Raw genomic sequence first — 18,870 nt, 5'->3', positions numbered from 1 at the left:
AGGACTCCACATGGCAACATAATTATTTCAAGTGCCACTTACAAATCCTCTCAGCCACGTGAGAAGCACTGGCTTCTGAATAACTCCTACCACACTCCCTAATGTCTTTTGTGAACACCGCCTCAGTGCTATGTGCGGAATATTAGTCATTGTTAGGTTAAAAGGTTGAATCTGGTGGACTAACAAACCTGTTAATGAATATGCCTCCCAGGCAAGGCTGGCATTCAAACCAGGTCATCATCTAATTAGGCCATGAACAATGGTTAAGGCTTTTTTTCTGGCAAGAATTGTTCTAACAAGCCATCAAGAAAGTTCAGCATGTCAACATGTTCAGAACTTGGAACTAAAACAGACTGCTTGGACTTATTGGCACAGTGGGCCAAACTATGAGAAATAACTTAATGATCTTTTGGATAACCATACAGCGAGTGCATAAGAGCAACATGTCAGGCTAGGAGAACAAACTGATAATGTTTACATTTCCCAGATGGACTGTGTTCTCATACGCTAGTATAGCAGTTTCACTCACACAGGACAGTCTCCAATTATATCCCCATTTATCCCTTAACTCATCTGGGATTTTTTGAACTGTGACTGCAAGCACTTCTGCTCATCATCATACATGGCTGGTATTTTCATGACTAGCAGCTAATCCATGGTTTTGAGTAACTCAGTAGCATCATGACATTCTCTGTCAGCTGGAAAGAACATAGATATAAACAGCAGAAGGGTAGCCATAACATTTTGTATGGAAAGATTAATCAGGTGTCCCTTTTTGAAACAGGTTGGTTATACACTTCAAAATCATACTGCCACTAAGTAAAATTGCTGTACAGGTCAATTCTTAAATGTGTTACATAACACATTTTGAATTCTCTACTTTCTTGCATTTTTCAACTTTTAATCTCAAAATCTGCATAACTCTACAAAGGGACTATATGCTTCACATCAAAATTTAGAAGTAAGTAGTTGCAAATTACTAGTTGCTCATAATCAACCCCCCCCCCCAATGAAATACAATATCACTATATCGCATCATGACTGCAACATAACTGGGGAAAATAAACTACTTCAGTGTAGCTAATGTTGGGAGTTATTTTAATAGTAATGGGATGTGGCCTATCCCTAAATGATGAAAGAGAAATATTACATGTATGCCTCTGGCTGCTGGATGAAAAAAAATTCTTATCTCCTCTCTATTTAAAGTAATTGCTTTAGTCACTACCAAGAATCAGACAAAATAAAATTACCCTTAAAAGGTAACCCTACATAAGGGTAACAAACTTTTTGAGGCACGTGAAGTGATAACTTACTACGTTCTAAAAGTAGCTTCCCAGGTTGTGCTTTACATTTAGAAGGAGACAAGTAGTCTCATTTTTTAAAAAAAAGTTGAAGGGCTAGTCAGATAAAGCAATATTAAAATTGGGTTTAAGGTTGCATACGTTTATGTATCCAAATCTGAATACAGTAGCTGAATGTCTTGTGCAGAATACCTGATACAGGAAATGACCAATTCTTTAATTATTTTTTGATTTACATTGCCGAAGGATAGTTTTCTAAATAACAGCAGAATCAGGGCAAGTGTGTTTGTATAATTATATGAATAAGTCAAAGGATGCTCCCTCTTCTGGAAGTCATGTGAATATCAATCCACTTACATTGCTGGTATAGCTCCCAAACATTTATCCAGAATTTGCAAGACAGCAAAGAAATGTAAAAGTCAGTTTTTAAGGTGTTTGAAATCAAATCAAAGGAATGAAAAAGTCAGTTTTTAGGCATACACTAGCTATCCAGACCTAAAAAGGAAAGTTTATAACTGGGGGGAAACAGTTTCAAAGCAGCTAATATCAACAGTTACTTATGCAGGTTTTGAAATCTCAACAGGGATTTAAACCCTGGTCTCCCAGAGTCCTAATCCAACACCCAAACCACAACATCATGTTGGTTCTCATCTATTTAATAATGATACACCAAAAGCACTGCATTTATTATAATATTAAACTACCAGTTAAAAAGAGAACAGCTTGCTTTTTTCTTCACCTGCGTGCACACGAAACAGCGGTAGAAAACATAATCATAGAATTGAAAAGGATCTCACGGTCCTTGGCTAGCCCCTGCCATGCAAGAACACGCAGCTAAAGCAGTCCTGAGAGATTAATTTCTGAATAAAGATCTCAAAAGAAGGAGAGTCCAACACTCTGAGGAAGTCTATTCCACTGTCCAAGTAAAAAGGTTATTCCTAACATTTAGGTGGAATCTCATTGCTGTTAATTTGAATCCACTGGTTTGAGTTCTCATATCTGGAACAGCAAGTTTACTCCATCTTCCTCATGACATCCCTTCCAACATATCAAGATGGCTATCACATCACCTTTCAGTCTTCTCTTTTCCAAGGTAAGCCTACCCAGCTCCCTAAGCCATTACTTATAGGGTTTGGTTTCTGAAACCTTTACCATCCTGACTGTCTTTCTCTGCACACATTCCAACTTGTCAACATCCTTCTTGCGGTAACCTGCATTTAAATATAGAATCTAACATTCAGGCAATTTTGTGTACTATCATTTCACTGGCGTTAATATCTACATTAAAATGGTTGCCTAAAGAGAGCTATAGGTTTCACTTCATCCTTCACAGGAATGTAAACATATAAGATAATGTTGATATGCCATACTGCTAAATATTTCACAGATGAAAACTGGGATGTGTGTGGTCAAGCAACATCGGAGTATGGTCAAGATGGCAAAAGTTATTACCTGTAATGAGGGAGGACAGAAAAGGTAGGAAAGTTTGCGTTTGTCTGAATTTATTGGAAACGAAAAGATCCTCCCACCTTCCTTCCTCTCACCCTGCTGAGTTCACTTACATAGTGCAAACTACTTTAGCAATTTGAACGCAAAGTAATCTGAGGACAATATGGGGAAATGAAAAAAGAGAAAAACTGGGACATTTTTAAAGCCGTTAAAAAGGGGGATGAAAATTAATTGGGATTATCCTTGCCAAACTGGGATATTTAGAGGGAATTATATGTTAAGGAAAATCTCAAGGAGGAAGGGGGCAGAATCTGCAGATTAGGTAGTCTCTTAAGAACTGGAATCAGAGTTTACTTCTGGAAATTGTGATCCTGACTGTAGATTACAATTAATTTCTTTTCTGTTCCTAAGTATGTTGCTCATGATGAGAACTAGATGGAGTTTATAGAGTGGGAGAAAGCTCTGAAATATAACATGCTGTTCTCATCCATTCTCCTCTTATATTCACCCCCCTTCCTGAACCTCCTCCACTTGGATTTAAGAGCAACATGAAACATTTCCAACTGAGACTGAATGTGATCCTGGAGAGATTCCTAAACTGACCTGAAAAACTTAGTTTTCATAGAAAAAGTAGCAGATGGGGAGGACAAGGTGAGATATTTAGGGTTCCAATGAATAGTGGTTTCTATAGTTAGTTTGCAAGCTAGAATTATGTTTCAGAGGCACGAGGTTGTTTAGCAATATGAAGTTCCTTTTTGGGTAGAATTCTACTACCTGGTTTCTATCTATATTACTGGCCTTCCAGTAATATCTTCCTCCAAATAGGTCACATTTAACTTTGTGAGACTCTTTTTTAAAAAAACAAAAACTTTGAACCTCATGTGGATATGTAATGTATGAAGGTCTAAAATTTAGCTCTAAGCAAATTTCTACACATTAGAGGAACATGTTTGGAAAGTAGACTTGCCTTGGAAAAGCAAAAAGACTGCAATTTGTGTTTTTCAACCAGAGGTCAAGACATTTGTTTAATGGTTCCTACCATGGCCTTGAATTGGTTGCTCTGTGCACTTACTATTAAAAATAGGTAAAATAGGCATAGAGGTAGGATGTCACACAGATACTACAAAAATAAAAGTGCTAGTTGTGTACCAACTTGTACAGAATTATCACTTTCACTTATCCATTTAAGGGTGTACGTACATTACTCACCTGAAAAATGCCCTGTCAAACAGAAGGGCAGGGCTCAAGTATGTTAGGTTACCTCATATCAAACTGCACCTTGAACCTAGTTTTAATATATTGCATTTTGAGTAAATATCTTTGCAATTCTTAAAACAGATGAGCAATCCTTGTTGTTCTGCTTAGGGACTTTATTCCATGTCAGCGATACAAGTTCAGATACCCCAAACTACTAACTTAATGAAGAGAAATATAGGCTTTTGAACACTGTGTGTGTATTCAGGATGGAGGAGGTATCATGACTGACATTTTATTTTAAAGATTCCCAAGTACCGGTATTACATAATTACAATATGATGTAGAACTGACAAACCACTGGAAATATTCCAGTGTTTCACTATGGGGAGCATACCCTCAGTTCTTTTAAAGCCAAGCCAAAAACTGCTATCCTTTTGCTGCCTTGATGGGATAATTTAATATGAATGTAATACTCTTGGGGATAATTTCCTCTAATGAGAAATTCATGTGAGGCCTCTAATGTAGTCTAAATTCAACCCAAGTATTACAAACCAGTGAGCCATGCAGCATGTCTATTCCACAATGCAACTATGTCAAGTCTCATCAATTGGGGATAGAAATATAAACATTTATTTCATTTTATTTATTTTTTTAAAAAAAACTATTTGCAAGTGGCAAGAGAGGTTTCTGTGCTCCAGCTTAACAGCTGAGTTCTACAGCTACTGGGACTTTAAAATAGCTTGACCACCATCCTTGAGGAGTTTGGGTTATGTGGAGCAATGACCTATGTTGGGAGAATAGGACAGCCCTTAGAAACTCTTATAGCAGCAGTTTGTGCCTGTTTGAACAATTAGGTTATTTTAAATTATTTGGACTGTTCCAGAGTGGGAGGAATTTTCCCATTCTATAATCCTGAAAATGTTTCAGCACAGACATTGAAGAAAGAACTTTAAGCAACATAAATATACCCTTGAGGTTGCTGTAGTTACTGAAGTTACCTAGTAAGGACTTGCCCTTCCCTATTATGCCGTGCAACCAACTCTAGATGAAGACATCTTCCAGGCATGCAGATACACTTTTAATTATATCTCTAACCTCAAGGTTTGGTCCACAACAAAGAAATCACAGAGTAGTTTACCTATTTAAGGCCACACTGACAGGTCAAGCACCAGCAAGTACCTTTCCCTGGGTTGGAATGTCAACAGCTAATTCCTTTTACGCAAACAGTCCCATTCAGTGTGCATGTGTCTTCAAATTTCCACTGCAAAAGTCTCAGGAAGTGGCTAAAACACCCAACTTTCCAACATGAATATCTCTTCCATTACATTTTATACTACAACCATGAGAGCGAAGGCAAGCCAGAGAGAGCTAGAGCTAAAATTGCAATGTACCTATTTTGAAGGTTTACTGTGCTTTCCAAAATCTGCAAGCACAAGAGGATATCATGGATACAACACAGCTTTCCTTGGACACTCAGCCAAGTACTCATAATGTGCTACTACCACAAAGACCAACATCTATCCAATTTTGAAGAGACAGCATAAAATATTTTCTTTTCCTTCTGTCCTATGCCTCCATCATTCCCTGTCTTTTTTATCCCTTCTTGATCATGTTGTTCTTTTTGTAGTTGCTCCACCCATAAACAACATTAAAATTGGGTAAGAACAAGAAAAAAAGTTCTATCCTTCCCTTCCTAAAGGGTATCCACCCTTCATAATAAAAAGCTGAATATTTGCTGAACCAGCTTGTTATAGATATGCATTTTCAATTCAAAGGATTCATACCTGTAGTACCTTTTGATACACCCATCTGTAAAATAATTAACATAATTAGACTCAGACATGAATCCAGATACTGAAAATGCTGTTTCAAATCAAGGACAGGGAAGTGAAATAATGCTTAAGTCACATGAGTAGTCAGAGGCAGGGTGGAACACAGACAAAGGCCACATAGGGGATCCTGAGCAACCTAAGAAGCTGGCATTGTAGGTACCAATTTTGCTTTACTCCTCCAATGCAAACTAAAGCAGCAAGCAGATAACATTTGCATGGAAGAAAGCTAGTACTTCCGAGAGACATCATAAAAGCCAATCAACTCCAGGGATAGTCAAGAGCATACTAAAACAAAGTCAGCTTGAACATCACTGTATTTTATCTCTATGATGTACCTTTTCCCCTCAATCTCATTTCCTAACACACTTGTTCTATCCTCCTTTGATCCAATGCCAAAGCAGACATTACTTTAAGGGTGCAACTTTATAATTATGTCTCCCTCTCCCTCCCACCCATTCCCCATTTTTTTTATAGATTCACATTTCAAATTCTTAGCATTATAGGTCAGAGGATATACTTTGCAGGCATGATGGACCTGATCCATGTTGGTACTATAATGGAGGAAGATTTTGCCCTGTTCCTGTTGTTCTTAAGATTCTCATATATATTAACGCTGGGGTGAAACAGAAAAAAAGCTTAGTTAGTTATTCCTTTAGAACAAGGGTGGGCAACTACAGAAGTAGCAGGAAACATTTCCCCTGCACAACCACCCCCGGCAATCCACATTGCCACATAATGTCATGTCACTATTTGGGCTGATTTATAACCTTATTTTGGCTTGGAGAGTTGGGGCTGCAAGGGGCAGAGGAAATGAACTGCCATACTTGTGGGTGGTTTGGGGTTGACTTTGCTAGTTTTCAGGAGAAAATAGCCCATAAATTATTATTATTTTATTAACAAAATGGGGAGAAGGTCCCTGAGGATTTTGGGAGGCTTCAGGGCAGGACTTTTTCAGTTGCTAAGTGCTGAATGCAGCACATATGGAACCTAACAACCCTTGCTTTACAATAATGTCTGTCCTGTCTCTAAGACGGTGATAATGGTGTTAAGAGAGGAGAACACACTGCTGTCTCAACAGATGGACACACTCAGGCATTATTCAGGATTATCAAGATCTTCTTACTAGCTATATGTAAATTAAAGAGTTTCAGCCATCCTAACCATAGATCTCCAAGGATGTATGAGTGCTTGTCACTTGTACCCTCATAAGAACCAAACTAGACATTTTTAACACGTATCATGGGGATGTGGACATGAGCAACGATCACACTCTTCCTGTCCCACATCAAAACTGTCATTGCAAGAACATGTATCACTAATTGTTCCAAAGAGTCCCATAACCCCCACAAGAGTCTTTGGGGGGATACAAGAGACTCTACTGGCAGAGAATGTGCCAAGAATGCTCTGTTACATTAACAGAGTTCCCTTTGCCAATCTCTAGAGCTAACCTATGAAAAGTATAGCTGTAAGAAACATAACAAAGACCACGAATACTTTAAAATATGATATGAGCAAGAAGTAATAAAATCTACAGTTAAATTGACTGTCAATACTTAATGACATTTGAAGACAGCCCCAATTTCAAAATAGTAGTGTGCTCCCCCCCCCCTCATTATCTCTCACACACAGTGTGGTACGTACATGCTAAAAGACAACTAGAAAAGCTCCTTTGTGTTTTACACCCAGAACAACCAAGAAATAATCTTCAGGTTTAAGAAGTCTGAGTAGGTTTTAGCTCCCGCTAACCAAATCCAAAGAATTCACTTGTTTCTCTCCCTTTCTCTCTCATACACCCACATATATTTTTACAGCAACAGACTGTTCCAACCTCTCATTTCCAAGTCAGCTTCAGCCCCAGAGTCCAGCTATTTAACAGTTCTGTTTCAAGTGTTCCCCTTTCATCTTCCCCATTTCCCATCTGTTTTCTTCAGCAGACCACATTGCAATTGATATGTGCATTGGTACATATCATGTGCCATGCACATGTATCAGGTTTTTTTTAAAAAAAAGAAATATAGTAAAGGATAGAAACATAAAACTGAAGAAAAATTAGTGTTGGAACTGAGAGGTAAAATAATTCCAAGAGGATTGTGAGGACTGCTCCTCTCCAAACATGCTTCCTACACATATATCACTTCTGTGTAAGGGGGGAAAAAGAGAATGATCAAGAGTACAACATTATTTAATGAACACCAACTACATGTGGCAAAATGGGTGTGGCATGCATATGCACACATTTTCTCCTACACATAGACATATCCCTGCAGGAAATATATATCATCTAAAGCAGAACTAGGGCACATCTGCACTGTAGAAATAATGCAGTTTAACAACTGCCACAGATCCATCCTACATAATCCAGTTTTGTGATGCATCAGCACTCACTGGCAGAGTAGGCTAAAGACCTAGTAAAACTACAAATCCCAGGATTCCATAGGATGCAATTCCAGCACTTAGCATTATTTCTACAGCATAGATGCACTCCTAGACATTTTTATCAAGAGAAAAAAAAAGCAGTTGTGGATGGCACAAGTATGCCTTGGATTTGCACATCTTGAGCAGATACAGTCCACACATTTTCAAGCTTTATCTACATCCGTGAGAGTTAGAAATTCATCAAGCAGTCATGCATTAACTATTGGTAATTTTCCATCTTACAAGGGAAGTGAGTAACATCAAGTGAATGTGGCTAAGCATTTTGATTTCTGCTAGCACCTCCCATATTTCCAAGCTGTCCCACACCATTTATGGAAGAATGCAGTATGATCACAATAGAAAGACAGCTCCTAATACAGAATATGGATATAAAACGAAGTTAGCCAAAGGGTGGCCCCAAATGCAGCTGATTTGGTTGTCCTCAGTTCCTCCAAAATCCTTAGTTCACCCCTTTTCTGCCCTCTCATGCATCCAATAAGTTTCCAACAATGGCAATTCACCATTTACACAGATCACAAGTGTCTCCACAAGAACTATTTAACATCCAAAAATGCCAGTTTTTCAAAGCAAGAAGTGCATCTCTGCCTGCTTCCAGCTTTGTTTTGTTTTTAATTTTTATATTGTTAAAAGAAAGAGAAAGGGTATCTTCATATGCATTTGAAGGACACTATTTCAATATTTGGTTTTGTTCAAACTTTGTGCTATTACGACAACAATGGTGGTTAAGATACAGGTATAACCTGACCCATACCCTAGGATCTCAAGGTGGCATACAAGTAAAAATAATTTAAAAGTTTGAAATGACTTACAACTTTAAATAATAAAATAATTTAAGCACACTAGAAACATCTTAAACTAATGAAAAGCTTTATCTGACTAAGCCTACTGTTAACAGATGATAGACTTTAGGAGCTTACTGTTATATCACTCACTACTTAGGAAGACCAACAGAATACATTCTATTGTCTGCCAAAAGAAGAAGTAGGAGATATAAAAAAGTGAAAAGGGCAGAAGTCAATATCAAGTAAACAGGCTACTTAAATAAAGCTTTCTTTTTTGCTATGCTTAGGGAAATCCTTGCTTCTGACTTTTTTGTTCCTCTGAAGTCAGAGATGAACAAAGTTAGGCCTGTAGGATGCACATGGGCACCAGGGACATTTGTGTGCCCCCAAAAGGTTTTTAAAAGGTTACAGTTTTAAAAAAGGGGCAAAAATGTTTTTTTTTAAATAAATTCACTCTGATACACACACACACACACAAATCTCTAGGGGTGTGTGGAAGGTGTTTCCACCATGTTTGGAGACCTCTGGACTCCCCAGGGCAAGAATGAAATTTTGTGAATCCCCCCATGCCCCAAAATGACTTCTAGGGACCAAGGGAGGTCCTAAAAACATGTCAGTATGTTCCCTGGAGGGCATTTGGGTGCAAAAACAAAACAAAACAAAACTCAGGAGCAGGTACAATGAAGGTGTGGTCCCCTGGAAGGCTAATGCAGCACCCTAGTCTTTCAGAGTTGACAACTTCTGCCAAATCCTAACAATGTTCTTTGATTCAACTTCCAAACACTCATTCATGCATTTAGTCTGACAGCACAAATTCATACATGCATGTTGGTCACAATAATGCCAACCTGATACAGGTTGTCTAATGCTGGAGAACATTTCATTTGCAAAGAATAATAAAAAGAAGAGGAAAATGTGCTAGTTTTAAAAATCCTATTTCTCCACTGTTTAAAAAGACATTCCAAGACATGTTTGAAAGTTGGTTCTTATTACTTGATTTGTAAGTTTCCAACAATTGATAGCCCCCTGGGGTTGCATCTACAGAAAGCCAACATACAGAAGTTCCAGCATAATTCACCAACATCACAGAATTCCATGCAACACCTTATACTTTATAGCACTGGTTTTCAAATTTTGGTCCTCCAGGTGTTTTGGACTTCAACTTCCACAAGCCCCAGTCAGCTTGGCCAGCTGTCAAGAATGGGAGCTGAAGTCCAAAACAACTGGAGGACCAAAGTTTGGGAATCACTGCTTTATGGTTTCTGTCATAAGAAAGACTCTTCTGGCAGAAAATTCTGAAGTGCTTGGGCTGCCACTCAGAACACTCTGAAATAAATATCCACCTAACTAATAATTCATGCTGTGGAAACCATAAGATGGGACATATTCAAACTGTGATATTAATCTGCACGCACATGGACAGATTGCCATAAGTCCCAATGCAGCTCTCTGACTTGCTTTTTGTTTCTTAAATTTACATACATCCTGAACTGAAGCTGTGAGTTGGACTGGAAAGACTAGACAGGGAAAACAGAAAGATTCCAACCTTCTAATCTGAGCAAGGGCCAGTACAGTGCAAGCCTATTCACTAACACTATCATCTGCTGTCAGCAGGGCAACAAATACACTTTAGGGATGGAGTTCCTTGCTGATTTCATTCTCAAAGGGAGCATTCCCATTGTGAGAAAGTCTTTGAAAATTGCCCATTTTCAAACACCATTTGGAGTTGGGGACATACTTTGTTCAAAATTCACAAATAAGGGTTTTGTGTATGAAACTGCATTTTCTGTTTAGACAATATACAGTATTCTAGCGGGGGTGCTGTTCTCTATGAAAATTGAAAATTTTGCATAGAATAAGTCCTCATCTGTAAAGTTTCCATCCAAATTCCTCCTTGTCAAGGCACATCCAGACTGAAAAATCCCAAATTTTATTCCTAGTCTTCATGATTTTATAATGGATTAAAATAAACCAATTTGGGAAGCTGGTATAAAAAGTCTCTGAACATGCTGGGTGCTGCCAGAAAATATTCTGGGATAAACAAAACACGTATAGATCTCAAAAATAAAATCAGAAAGAACAGGAACAAAATCTAGAATGTTCTGCTCTGTTTAATCAGTCATTCAGTAAAGTTACAGTTTAAAAGCAAAAGCAAGAGCAGTTCTGAACAAGATAGAAGATCTGTATGTAAGAGTTTTGTAATGAATGCCTGTAGCTATTCTTTAATAAATTTGAATAAATATTGTTTATAATTTGTTTCTTCAAATGAATCACTTTCCCCCCCTTTACTACAGTTACCAGGAGCCTCAGCCTGTAAGGGCGATAGGATACTTATATAGCCTCTTCTGTGAAGATAACAATACTCTGCATTGTTAATTAGAGCTTAGCAGCTCCAAGAAGCAAGACTTGTAAGTCATCTTCTTTCCATATGTGCAAAACAAGAACCAAGTCAAACAGGTTAAGAAGCCTGAACACAAGTCCACATTGGAATAAACAGCCAATGAGGACTCATAATTGGAGCAAGATCTTCTATTCCCATGACTCGCTTAACTCTGACCTGGAAAGGACATCTCTAGTGGTGAGAATGTCATTCAGATTCCATACTCAAATTGCTTTTTGGCTGTCATTATTGGCCGGGGTGCCAATTGTACAGCGTGTGTAGGTACTGGCTCCACTAGCATGTAAACTGCTTAGCCTGTGGATCTTGAGCATACTGATAGCTACAGCAGGAATATAGCAAAGACCCAAAATAACACTCAACACATCATGTTATCCTGGCATTGTAGACAGGTAACACTGTCACAAGATGAAGGCACAGGGCTGTGTTCTGAAGCAGTCATTTCAACTGTTAAGTCCAAATTTGTGTCTAATACATTTGTTTAGGATTTAGGGATTCAAGGCCTAGCAAAGGGGCAAACTCCACTTTGTCCAGAACTGCATATGTGATTGGGAGATGCAACCGAGCAGGGCTCCCAGTTAATGTTCTTTATGAAATATGCATACTTAGAGGAGTCACAACTTGTTATCTTTGGACAAGCACATCTTAGATATATACCCCCTTAAGGACAGACAACATTAAGCGGTTAGGTTCCCACTAATTTCACCAGGAGAAACATTGAGCATATGTTTATCTTCACATCAAAATCAAGAAGATCTTAAACAGCTTCATTTTGTCTGGAATGAAACACCTGGTAAAGCAGGCCAAAAAAAAAAAAAAGAGCAAAAAAAAAAAAAATCATCCAGTGCTGGATAAAAACCTTCAGTGATTGCTGAGTACATATTCAGAGCCACACTGAATATCATCATCATCATTATTTTGGACTAGCAAGGGACTGGTCCTCTTTTTTACTTGCTTAATTTGACTAGAGCAGGCCTTTACTGTGTGAAACGCCTCTACCTTTTTCAGATACATACCTTTAAGGCAATGGCAAAGCCCCTCTCAACAAACCTTGCCAAGCAAACCCAATGATAGGTTTGTCTTAGGGTCGCCATAATTCAGAAATGACTTGAAGGCACACAACAACAACAACAACAACAATTCCACCTTGCTGGATCCCTCCAATTTAAGCCAACAATTTATTTAAGCCAACAAGCCATTCTTCACATATTGCTCTGTTACCTTACAACTTTCATTTCTTGAAAATTCACTTTCAGGGGCCATTCAGACTACTTTTTACCCTGGATCAGAACCTGAATTAACCACGGGAAGTTCATATTGGCCCTGATCCTTTCACAAGCAAAATCGAGGCTTTCACACCCGTTCAGGGGCAAATGACCTTTAGCGCGGGTCTTTTGAAAGCAGAATAAAAGCTGTATCTTTGGGGGGGGCAAGTTCAGGGGAGGGATTTAGGTCAGAGGGAGGGCAGAGGCCGGAACCTGAGAAAGGGTGCCAAGAGAATCGAGGTGACGGAGGAGGAGCAGGAGGAGAAGGAAGGAGCCTTGGAGAAAGGGTGCCAAGGGCAATCGGGGTAAAGGAGCAGGAGCAGGAGGAGAAGGAAGGAGCCTTGGAGAAAGGGTGCCAAGAGAATCGGGGTGATGGAGGAGGAGCAGGAGGAGAAGGAAGGAGCCTTGGAGAAAGGGTGCCAAGGGCAACTGGGGTAACAGAGCAGGAGCAGGAGCAGGAGGAGAAGGAAGGAGCCTTGGAGAAAGGGTGCCAAGGGCCATCGGGGTGACGGAGCAGGAGGAGGAGAAGGAAGGAGCAGGATGAAGGGTGAGGTTCAGGGGAGGGAATTAGGTCAGAGGGAGGGCACAGAACAGAACAAGCTTCCCTCTCACACCAGGCAACTTTCTCTCTCTTTTTTTTATTTTTGACAGACTATGTACATGTTTTTTGCTACAGGTAGATACATATATAGATAGAATGTGGCTGATTGTGCTATATGTCCCTTTCATTTGCTTGCTCCCAGCACACACTTTGCAAGAGGCTTTTTTTCTAATGCTACAATGTGAATGTTACAAATGTTTCTCTTTCAATTTGGCAAACTGATACAGAATGCTTTTGCTACTGTCTGTAAGGAATTCTGGGGTGGCTGAGGGAAAGCAAAGGATGCAGAGATGGCACTGGGGTGAGGAATTAATTATTATTATAATTATTATTATTAGTTTATGTGTATGAGGCATTCTGGGATCGCAAGGAGGGAGGATGCAAAGATGGTATTAGATTGCATTTTGGGGTTGAAAACGGAGGCAGAGGAAGATCCATAATCTGTAGTGACCCAAATACACACAACACACACACACACACCCCTGGAGATTTTTAAATTTGACAAAATATGCACATACTGCTGCCTGGTTTTTTTTAAAGGAGGGGGGGAAGCACACATCTGATTGCACAACTGCTGTAGGAAACATCACCTTGATGAAAGCCGAACTGAATTTGATTGACAGCAAAGGCGCCTTCATTTTAAACTGGCTGCACAAATGTGAACTCTCCGCAAGAGCTGCAATGGCATTCAGGGTTAAAGTACCCTGATTAAAGGTAAATTTAGTGGGCATTTGCTTCCAGAGAGATTCAGGAGGGGGGTATTCGAATCTGCCCAGTTCCATCCAGGGCAAATAGGTGAGTGGGAATGGGGGCTCAGTTTAAATATACACAAAACAAGTAGTGAGATTAATAAATACAAATCCATACTTCAAAGCCAAAGTCGATAATAACGGGAGCCCATGACTAATAAGGCCCAACACTGAGATGTTGAAGAGCTGATAAAGAGAGCTATCCCGGCTGAATTTCACAGAAGAAGGTGATAAGATCGCATTCTTGTTGCTTGCAAAATAGCCTGGTGTTGAGCAAGCACCAGAACAGCCATCAGTATTTCAAACTGAATACGCCTTTCTACAATTAAAGTTGAGGAGCAATGAGGGACAAAATAAGATCTTTTGTAATACTTCAAAAAATAAAATAAAACCTAGTATCATCATGCAAACAAAGTTAATGCCTCTTTTTAGAAATGACTAAGACCTTTTCCCACAGATCAGCAAAGGTGACGAGTTTGCTGATAAAAAGAGTCACCTACTCCAGCAGCTGCTGTTAACCTTGTTCAGTACTTTAAAAAGACTGTCAGCAGATCTTATTTAAGTAACTGGCAGGCATAAAGGAAATACCACCTGCTCCACATTTTCTTAAAGATCATAACCTATGTTTTCTTCAGGGTATATGGTGACCCAGAGTTTTGAGATTTTAAAATGGATGCAACACCAGGTTGATATAGAGACCATGAAAGAAAATCTTGTATACAACAAAGGTTTGAGCATACTTTCTTCTGGCTCTTCTTTTATTAGTCACTACTACCAGCATATAAAGGTGTATTTGTCAGGGAGATCTCTGAAATCAGAAGGCAGAAGTAGGGTTCTAAGGGTGCCTGAGTGGTTTCATTTGTTGAACTATCATAGCCTTGGTAGCATCTCTCAGACTAAAATGAGGACCAGAAAGTAGTTATCTGGCAGATTTTGCACTTCAGCAATTCTTACTGTGTATTAAAATATGCATACTATAAATACATCCACACGTGTGCATACTTTGTGAGAAAATATGCTTTTAAATGCTATCTTGATGGGATTTTAAAATTACCAATTAACACTGAGGCTAACGATTTATAAATACAGTGGACTCTTGGTATCCGCTGGGGTTTGGTTCCAGGACTCCCTGTCGATACCAAAATCCATGGATACTGAAGTCCCATTAAATACAGTGGCATAGTAAAATGATACCTCTTATAGAATATGGCAAATCAAGGTTTGCTTTTTTAAAAAGATTTTCAAGTCGTGAATGGTTGAATTGGTTGATAAAAAATCTGTGACTACAGAGGGCCAACAGTACGTGACTGGAAACAGAAATGTGCCTACTGAAAAGTAGAATAATGCTGCATGGGAAACTTGTGCCATCAGCCATCTTGCAAGGTAGAAAATCTTGTTTTTTGTATTGCCAATTTTACACTGTACAGTATAATGCAGTGAGGATAGACGCAAATCTATTTAAACCTCTACTGACATTGCACAGGCTCACATACCCTTAAATACAACCATTTCACACTGTGCATAGCACACATGTGACAATGGAGCATGCTAACAGAAAGACTAACAGAAGAATGCACGAACAAGAAATTTCCTTCATGTTTCCCTGGAAGTTCATTTTCCAAAAGCCCACATGTCTTTATGTGGTTTACAATCTATGAGGATCTCGCTCCGAATCGTACATTGTGTCACAGAGAGAGAGAGAGACGATGTGGTGCATACTTATCCTGCCAGTGTTCCTCGCCACCTTGTTTTGTTTCTTCTTTATTATAGGGATATGCTACTTGTGTGGCTCAGTATACTATTAAAGTTGTTTCTCTGTCACCCATAACAAGGAACAGCATGCTCCCAAATGCCGGTAAACAACCTCTGACTTCCCTCCACACCCAGGCAGTTTGTATCTGCATTCCTCATCTACCACACCTCCTTGACTCTTCAAGTACTACTATTAAAACAGACTGGCTTTGCTATCATAAAAAGAAAAGCTTCCCGGAAGTAGCCTTCTAGGTCAAGAGCAGGGACATTTCCAGGACACTAAAAAGTGTGTCACCAACATTTCTGGAAGGCTTGACCAAGCAGCCCCAACACACCAGTGGTTACTGACCATAGAAGGCAGGATTTTTTGTTCTTCGAGTCTATCATGCCGGAGCATTTTCACAACATGCACTGTCAATGGAGACTAACACTAACCTATCAATTAACTCTACCAAGGTTGAAGAACTAATATTTGTCAAATTAAATTATTATTATTTTATGTATAACAATAGACACCAATTCTATACCCACTTAACTGGGAGAATTGTGCTACCATTAATTCGTAAATAATAACAGGCATCAATCCTATACAGTACTGACTTAACTGGGAGAACTGCACTAATCATAATTCATCAGTAGTAATAGCCAACAATCCTATACAGTCCCCACTTAACTGGGAGAATTACACTACTATTAATTCATTACTACTACTACTACTACTAATAATAATAATAAGTTTTATTTTTATCCCGCCTCTCCTTTAGGATTGAGGTGGGTTACACCAATAAAAATACACAATTAAATACAAAATAAAATTACAGAAACCCTTAACCCCTTCCTTAAAAATAGTAACAGTTATCAATCCTATACAGAACCCACTCAGAGAATTGCACTAATAATAATTTATAAATAATAACAGGCACCAATCCTGTACAGTACCCATTGAACTGGGAGAACTGCAGTACTATTAATTAATAAATAATAATAGGCACTAATCCTGTACAGCTCCCACTTAAATTGGGAGAACCACACTAGCCAAGTGTCCAAAAATAAGAGGAAAGCCCATGGCTCTCTCCCCTTGCTTTAAAACAATTCATCATCAGCTGAAGAGTGCCAACTCTGCCTTGACTGGAGGGTTGTTGTTGTGTGCCTTCAAGTTGTTTGCAACTTATGGCAATCCTATGGCAGGGCTTTCTTGGCAAGTTTTGTTCCAAAGGAGCCGGCCTTTGCCTTCCTCTGAGGCTGAGAGAGTGTGACTTGCCTAAATTGACCCTCTTTCAATGATCAAATGGAAATTTGATTCAGGTCACCAGGAGTAATAGTCAAACTACAATACTATTCTGGCCCTGAACTGGAGGCGACCCCCAAATTATTCTTTGGCTATGAATGAATGAATGATGCAAGGCTCCACTGCTTAGTTTAACTCCCAGGAGCTAAGAGTGCCTATTATTATTATTGGTGCCTATTATTACTGACTAATTATTAGCTGCTTAGAAACCCACTTGTGCCGAATGAAGGACCCAGCAGCATGCTAATTCCAAGAAACCTGATGAAACGGTCCACATCTGAGTAACAGACCACGCAGGATCCCCATCCATGTCAGGGTGCATCCTGCGCTGTCATGCGTTTAAAAAAGAAATCCATGCTGCAAGGAGACAAAAACGGGACAACCTACAACTCTGCAGCACCAATCCAGGATGACCCCACTTTCACTGCCATGGCTCCATGCTGGGGAATTATGGGATTTGTAGGGTAGTCTACTACAGCTCCGCTCTGGGCCCCCACAAACTCCAACTCCCAGAATTCCATAGCCAAGAGCCAGACAGCAAGTTAAAGCGGTGCCAAGCCGGATTCTCTCTCCAGTGTGGATGCAGCCTGAGTCTGTCTGCAGGAGGAAGCGACCCAAGGGGACTTACCGGCTGCTGGGCATGTCCCTTCCAGGCGCCCTCTCCTCCTGGGTCTCATTTCAGCCACATCCTCCGAGAGAGAGAGAGGCAGGAGAGACACGTGTGGCTCCGAGGGAGTCTCAGCGCGGACTGCCGGTTGCTTCCCTTCCTCGCTTGAGCCCAAGAGCTGCCGGCGAAGGGGCGTGGCTCTGAGGGAGCGCCGCAGCCAATCAGAAATGAGTCCTCGTGCTGCCAGAGCGGGCGCGCGGGAGGGGCTCCCTCTGAGTCCAGGTCAGCGCGAGACAGGCAGCAGCCATAGAGCGATAGCACTCCCTAAGCGGCTTACAAATGTAGACCCTTATTTTAGCGACCTATGGAAGGATGCCAGGCTGAGTCGACCCTGAGCCCCTGGGTGGGACCGAACTCACAACCTTGCCATTTGGGAGTGAGTGGCATTTAACCACTGCACCACCAGGGCTTTGGTGCAGTGCTCAGTGCTAGGGAATCCTGGGGATTGTAGTCCATTGTGGCGCCAGAGCTGTCTCTGTCAGAAAAGGCTAAATGTCTCACAAAACTACGGTTCCCAGGATTTTCCCTAGCATTGAGCCAAGGCACTTAAAGCGGTCTCAAACTGGATTATTTCTGCAGTGTTTATTTTGGACCCCCCAAAAGCTGTGTGTCTTTGATCAGCCTAATAAAGTCTGTGTCCACACTGCAGAAATAATCCGCTTTTAATAGCCATGGCTTCAGGCTAGGGCATTCTGGGATTCATAGTTGGTTGTGGCACCAGAGCATTACTGCCCTGGCTCTATGCAGTGGAATTCTGGGATTTGTAGTGGCACCAGGGCTTAGCTGCCCTGGCTCTAGGGTAGTGAATCCTGGGATTTCTAGTTGGCCGTTCTGGGATTTGCAGTTTGTTGTGGCTCCAGAGCATGACTGCCATGGATCCATCCTAAGGAATTTTGGGATTTGTAGTTGGTAATGCACCACTGGCTGGTGGTGGGGAGGGAGAAACGCATGGGTTCCCGAATCTTCCGTGCAGGGAATTATTATATCTCTTTAGTTAACCCAATACAGTTTGACCAGATGTGTCCTATCTAATCATGAAGGAGGACAAGGCACTTCAAAATGGAGGACAGTCAAGGAAAAATGGAGGACATGACCATAACAAAAGCTCAAAAAACTTCAAGAAATATAAATCCATGCTTCTGAGTCCTGCTCA

At 40.2% G+C, this 18,870-nt stretch overlaps 1 protein-coding gene across 3 annotated transcripts in view; it reads right to left on the bottom strand.

The window, feature by feature from the left end:
- The window catches only part of MICAL2 (microtubule associated monooxygenase, calponin and LIM domain containing 2), a 183,195-nt gene extending 165,410 nt beyond the window's left edge, over window positions 1–17,785 (bottom strand). For 2 of the 3 annotated variants that reach the window (XM_089521194.1, XM_089521193.1), the window contains exon 1: window positions 17,679–17,785. The gene's annotated coding sequence lies outside the window, so the exon portion shown is untranslated. Of the gene's footprint in view, window positions 1–14,128; window positions 14,192–17,678 lie in introns of those variants that run through there. The other variant, XM_089521191.1, reaches the window with a different exon arrangement.
- Window positions 17,786–18,870: the final 1,085 nt, after the last annotated feature.

This window comes from Sceloporus occidentalis, unplaced genomic scaffold, assembly GCF_023333645.1.
Source record: "Sceloporus occidentalis isolate IW3139 unplaced genomic scaffold, rSceOcc1.0.p SCAF_4, whole genome shotgun sequence".
NCBI lineage: Eukaryota > Metazoa > Chordata > Lepidosauria > Squamata > Phrynosomatidae > Sceloporus > Sceloporus occidentalis.
Note: the sequence above shows the minus strand (reverse complement) of the source record. Positions and strands in the feature narration are given on the sequence as shown.